Below are 7,180 nucleotides of genomic sequence, written 5' to 3' on the forward strand. Positions count from 1 at the left end.
TACCCACCCCTATCTTTTTGTCTGTTTCCATTCATTTCTAAGGGGAAAATCTAGCAACCAACAAGCCATTACTTTAACATAAATATCTGAGGGATCTTCTTGATAGTAATGTAATCCTAGTTGTACCTTTGGAATACTTTCTATCACGGTCCATGCTCAAGGCATCTGACAGTTCTGTTACAATTTCAACAAATCATGCATTCATTTCAGGATCTGTCTAACCCCCCCTTTTAACAACAGTTTAAATGTGTCTAACATTTGTTTTAGAGACTCTTAAGTATTTGCGGTTTTTAAAACCAGTTGTTTAGACCCACCGACCCTCCCCGTGCTAGCTCCAGGGTTTAGAGGGCCTATGGACAAGACACCGTCCATGGGCCTCTCTTCCTCAGTGAGTCAACCTTCTCACTGCCATTATCACCAGCTGCTGTTGCTCTTCTTCCTCACCATTGCTTTGCTTGCCAGGCAAAGAGCCAATGAGCAAGCAGACAATGGCATCTACTGTTCCTCAATCTCACCATCAATGCTGTCTAGGTCAGAGTGAGAGACAGGTGAATAAGCAAACAGATTGCAATGGCAAAGGGGAGGATCTAGTCCAGGGGATCTTGTCAGTGGCCCTCATAATGGGGTGTGGGCCCTCAGGAGATGCCTGACCATACTAAATCTTGACACTGGCCCAGATTGCCGACAAATACACTTAGTGAGAGACAGTTACATTTTGAAGCTTAGTGTTAAGAACATAAGAGCTTGCTCTATCAAGCCAATGGCCCATCTAATCCAGCATCCTGTTCTCACAGGGGCCAACCAGATGCCTATGGGAAGCCTGAAAGCAAAGCCTGGGCACAACAGTAGCCTTCCCATTTGTGATTCCCTGCAACTGGCATTAAAGGAGATGGAAAGCTACTTTAAAAACTAAACCACAAAAGCCAAACACGAAGGGCACAATCCAGCCAAAGTTAAATGCTCTTGAGTTCCATTGATTTCCATGGGAGAGAGTAAAGCTAGTGCTTAAAGGTTTATCTACATGGGAGCATAACTTCATGTTAAAGACCTCTGTGTTCTGTTTGCACTGTCTACAGTAAGGGATTGATGCCAGCTGCACACACAGTGTTTTCTAGTCACACTTGAGGGGATGCATCAATCACACAGTCTTCTAAAGACCACCCCTTCTAATTTAACATTCCAACTCCCTCTCGTTACCTGGCAACCGAGCATGCTCAGTTTGTTCCACCAGTAAGTTTCATTTAAAAGAAACCCTGGAAATGTGATTATTTGTATTTTCACTGGTAAAATACAGCTGAAATATATCTGAAGTACAAATCTTAATTTGAGCAGTGTTATGTTTTTGTGTACAAGTTAGGGGGGGAAGAAAATAAAGGCACTGTTTGCAGCAACATAAAAAACACTGCAGAACAGGGAAGAGCAGCTGTAAGTTGCAGGAAATAAAATGAACGAAAGGAGGAAGTGGGTGTGGAGAAGGGAATGATTGACACACCCACCTAAAAGCATCGGAGCAACGTGTCTGCAAGCCCTAGAGATATGGAGTGCAGATATTTTTTCCTTCCCTTTTTGGATTATCTGAGGAATGGGTTAGTACAGATTTACAGGGGGGAAAACAGTGTGATAGCTTCTGTTTGCCAATAACATCATGTGAACCATGCAAATCAAAAGGGAATGCAAGTAGTACCGAAACAGTCAATCACTGTGTGGATAAGCCCTAACTCTCCCTTGAAACCAATAGGATTCCAAAGTGCAGAACATTGACTGAATCATACCTCAAGTATTATTTAAGAGCCAAATTCTACTAAACACACATACACAAATCTGCTTATTATTTATGATAAGAAATTACAAAAAAAAATGATTCCCCAAACACAACATTGACAGCTGTCATTGAAGCAATGCTAAGCTTAAACCCAAAGTTTGGAAATAACATCTTGGTTTGATCATATGTCTGGCAATAACAAGCTAGACAAGAAAGAAAGATAAAAAATAACAGGATTTGTATGATATGGTTTGCTACCTAAAACACAATAAGAACATAAGAACATAAGAAGAGCCTGCTGGATCAGGCCAGTGGCCCATCTAGTCCAGCATCCTGTTCTCACAGTGGCCAACCAGGTGCCTGGGGGAAGCCCGCAAGCAGGACCCGAGTGCAAGAACACTCTCCCTTCCTGAGGCTTCCGGCAACTGGTTTTCAGAAGCATGCTGCCTCTGACTAGGGTGGCAGAGCACAGCCATCATGGCTAGTAGCCATTGATAGCCCTGTCCTCCATGAATTTGTCTAATCTTCTTTTAAAGCCATCCAAGCTGGTGGCCATTACTGCATCTTGTGGGAGCAAATTCCATAGTTTAACTATGCGCTGAGTAAAGAAGTACTTCCTTTGTCCTGAATCTTCCAACATTCAGCTTCTTTGAATGTCCACGAGTTCTAGTATTATGAGAGAGGGAGAAGAACTTTTCTCTATCCACTTTCTCAATGCCATGCATAATTTGATACACTTCTATCATGTCTCCTCTGACCCGCCTTTTCTCTAAACTAAAAAGCCCCAAATGCTGCAACCTTTCCTCGTAAGGGAGTCACTCCATCCCCTTGATCATTCTGGTTGCCCTCTTCTGAACCTTTTCCAACTCTATAATATCCTTTTTGAGATGAGGCGACCAGAACTGTACACAGTATTCCAAATGCGGCCGCACCATAGATTTATACAACGGCATTATGATATCGGCTGTTTTATTTTCAATACCTTTCCTAATTATTGCTAGCATGGAATTTGCCTTTTTCACAGCTGCCGCACACTGGGTCGACATTTTCATCGTGCTGTCCACTACAACCTCGAGGTCTCTCTCCTGGTCAGTCACCGCCAGTTCAGACCCCATGAGCGTATATGTGAAATTAAGATTTTTTGCTCCAATATGCATAATTTTACACTTGTTTATATTGAATTGCATTTGCCATTTTTCCGCCCATTCACTCAGTTTGGAGAGGTCTTTTTAGAGCTCTTCGCAATCCCTTTTTGTTTTAACAACCCTGAACAATTTAGTGTCGTCAGCAAACTTGGCCACTTCACTGCTCACTCCTAATTCTAGGTCATTAATGAACAAGTTGAAAAGTACAGGTCCCAATACCGATCCTTGAGGGACTCTACTTTCTACAGCCCTCCATTGGGAGAACTGTCCGTTTATTCCTACTCTCTGCTTTCTGCTTCTTAACCAATTCCTTATCCACAAGAGGACCTCTCCTCTTATTCCATGACTGCTAAGCTTCCTCAGAAGCCTTTGGTGAGGTACCTTGTCAAACGCTTTTTGAAAGTCTAAGTATACTCTGTCCACTGGATCACCTCTATCTATATGCTTGTTGACACTCTCAAAGAATTCTAATAGGTTACTGAGACAGGACTTTCCCTTGCAGAAGCCATGCTGGCTCTGCTTCAGCAAGGCTTGTTCTTCTATGTGCTTAGTTAATCTAGCTTTAATAACACTTTCTACCAGTTTTCCAGGGACAGAAGTTAAGCTAACTGGCCTGTAATTTCCGGGATCCCCTCTGGATCCCTTTTTGAAGATTGGTGTTACATTTGCCACTTTCCAGTCCTCAGGCACGGAGGAGGACCCGAGGGACAAGTTACATATTTTAGTTAGCAGATCAGCAATTTCACCTTTGAGTTCTTTGAGAACTCTCGGGTGGATGCCATCCGGGCCCGGTGATTTGTCAGTTTTTATATTGTCCATTAAGCCTAGAACTTCCTCTCTCGTTACCACTATTTGTCTTAGTTCCTCAGAATCCCTTCCTGCAAATGTTAGTTCAGGTTCAGGGATCTGCCCTATATCTTCCACTGTGAAGACAGATGCAAAGAATTCATTTAGCTTCTCTGCAATCTCCTTAACGTTCTTTAGTACACCTTTGACTCCCTTATCATCCAAGGGTCCAATTGTCTCCCTAGATGGTCTCCTGCTTTGAATGTATTTATAGAATTTTTTGTTGTTGGTTTTTATGTTCTTAGCAATGTGCTCCTCAAATTCTTTTTTAGCATCCCTTATTGTCTTCTTGCATTTCTTTTGCCAGAGTTTGTCTTCTTTTTTATTTTCTTCATTCGGACAAGACTTCCATTTTCTGAAGGAAGACTTTTTGCCTCTAAGAGCTTCCTTGACTTTGCTTGTTAACCATGCTGGCATCTTCTTGGCCCTGGTGGTACCTTTTCTGATCTGCGGTATGCACTCCAGTTGAGCTTCTAATATAGTGTTTTTAAACAACTTCCAAGCATTTTCGAGTGATGTGACCCTCTGGACTTTGTTTTTCAGCTTTCTTTTTACCAATCCCCTCATTTTTGTGAAGTTTCCTCTTTTGAAGTCAAATGTGATATATGTCCTTTGCCATATATTTGTCTAGACTGTTTAAGCCCAACAACTCAAGGAGGCCTCTGTGACCCACAGAATCATATGCAAATACAGGCATCCTTTCGTTTGCTGTTTCTTCTCATTTAAATGCATATCTATTATAGCACAAGTTTCTAGATCTCTACCATGTTGGCATTCACTCCTCAGAAAGGTACAACAGAATGGCACACAAAGGTCTCATTCATGTTAAATCAGTCTCTGCTGAAATCACAAGTGATCTGTTGGGGGCTGAATACACAGGAATGTCTCCAGTCAACCGGTTTAGCTTTCCATCAGTTTGTGTCTGAATCATGCTAAAGGGCATACTACTGAATTGCTAGATAACATAGCCAGCTTTAAATAATTTAAATAATTTGAGTAGTTAGGGAAAAAAACTAAAGGGGAAAACATAAAAGAATTCGGAATCCTTAAGAGTTACATCCTGAATGCCAGAAAAAGCTATAATTCAGCCTAGAAAACAGGCATTGATGCTAAGGTTTCCCCCTCCTTCTCTTCAAAGCAGGGTCATGGGGAGTTACACATTAACAACCAGCCCCTGTTGTTGCTAATGGGATTTGTGCACCCTGCTTTGAAAACGTAGCCCTTAAGGCTGTGATACAGTTAGCATACCAAACAGTGGCTTCCAACAGCCAGAGGGAGGGGGGAAAAACAGAAGAGGAAGAGGAGCGAACACACAATTAAAATGCCATGTCTTCTGGATCAATAAGAATTGATTCAAAAATAAACACCCAGGCTTAATCTATTAAGGTCACAGAAAATCAACCCTTTTGTTAAAGACCACTGAGAAAATCATGTTGACCCCTTTTTGTTTCCTGTCACACAGATAGGTATTTTCGACAAAAGTTGCAGCCTGCAAAACCTCACAGCTATACAGTGTGCAATGATGCTTTTCATTTTAAAAGGGCATCAGCTGCCACAAAATCTCTGATTGCTTATCGGATTATCTGTGGATAAACTCACTCAACATTATTCCATTAATTAATTTCAGTGAATAAGACAAATGCCTCATGCTTTCCTCACAATGTATTCCAAGTTAAGAAAATATTTAGGCCTTGTTAGTTCAGCTTCTCAGCAACCGGGCACATGTCTGTCTCACTTCCTTGTAGCATATACTCTGAATGTCCATTCTCCATCTTGTCTGACGAGTTCTGTGCTGAGCTCAGAAGCACAATAACCTTCTGAATATGTAGTTGTATAATTGAAATGTACACAAGGAAGGGTCTATACTTTGTAATTTGGAAGAGGGCTAGGATCATTTACAGAAATTGTTTCAAGGATGGGAAACATCCTGGGGGCCAAATGTGGCCCTCCAAGCCTCTCCATTTGGCTCTCAGGATTCTCCCCACACCACCACCCCTCTCCAGTCACACCCCTGCTCCCTGGACCATGCCCCTCACTGGCCTGCTTTACAACCCTCCTTGACTGTTTTTGTCTGGCTGAAATGAGCCCTTGCAACTCTCATAGTGCCTTTTATTTGCCTGGATGGCGGACAGAGAGGAGTGTGAATGTGTAGAAAGTAGCCTACTGTATAAAGGTAAATTTATGTTTGTTGCCCTGCCCGTTTTTGCCTCTGGCCCTGCCCACCACTGGCATGTGCCTCCCCCTCCCCCAAGGTTGCCCAGAAAGGAATGCAGCTCCCAGGCTGAAAAAGGTTCCCACCCTGGCCCTATTCCAGCCATTTCCCCCCCCCCCAAAAAAGGTACCAAGCATCCCAAAAAGGGATTAGGAATCATAATCAGCCAATATCAGAAGCATAAAAGTGGAGTACAGAATTCACACCAAGCACACATGTCATGGGTGGCTCAATGCCATAAGATTATGTAGCCTTCAGCATTCCACATATACAAACAGAAACAGCTATATGCTTTTAATACTCCAAGCCTGAATATACCTATCCTGCTTCCATTAGACATCGCTGAAGTCTCTTTTCCACCCAATGCATGTTGTCTTCTTGGGATTAGCAGTTATCTTAACTTTCAAACATTTGTGATTCTGAAATTAACCCACTCTTTCCACTCATCTCTCAATAGTCTTCACCAGCACTCAAAACCCAGCCACCCATTTCCAGTGTTCCACAGAGGGTCAGCTGTGCCACTAATCAGAGTGAGGTGACCACATCAGGCAGCTGTTGGGGAGAGGTGTTGAAAGGGTAGGAAATTAAATTATTTAATTCACTATTGTATTTTTACTACCATGGAGGGAAAGGGGTGCTTGTGGGCTTTGGATGGCCTTGGGAACTATGCATCTTGATTGGGGTCAGGGGAGGAGAGGGGAACCCATTTGCTGATCTGCATCAGGTAGCAAAATGACTTGGACCAGCCAACTTAGTTCATATGAACCAATTAGTTCATATGACTAATTTGACATCATAACCTACCCAGCTCACTGGTTTGCCAGCAAGTTCATGCTGTAAAAGCCAGTAGGTGGCATTTATTTCGCCACCCAGTTTGCTGTGTACCTCAGAACCCAATTCTCTGGCACTCTGTGATAAAATGAAAAATATAAGTCTAGCCTCTACATATTGCTAGTTGAAGAGATTCTCACTATGAATTCATTTTGTTAAGGTTGGATAAGAGACTTCAAGCCAAGTAGAAAACTAATGGCATTTTGATTGTACTCTAATTTTTCAAATGTGCATTATTTAGCTGGTAGCCCACGATGGCTCCTTCAGCTGCTTTGCATCTCAAACCTGTATGAACAAAGAGACCTTTAAAAACCACGATAAATGGATATTAACAAGGGTACGTATTATGGAGCTATAATAGTGAATAAATGAGCAGAAAAATAT

Source organism: Rhineura floridana, chromosome 1 (assembly GCF_030035675.1).
Source record: "Rhineura floridana isolate rRhiFlo1 chromosome 1, rRhiFlo1.hap2, whole genome shotgun sequence".
Classification (NCBI taxonomy): Eukaryota; Metazoa; Chordata; class Lepidosauria; order Squamata; family Rhineuridae; genus Rhineura; species Rhineura floridana.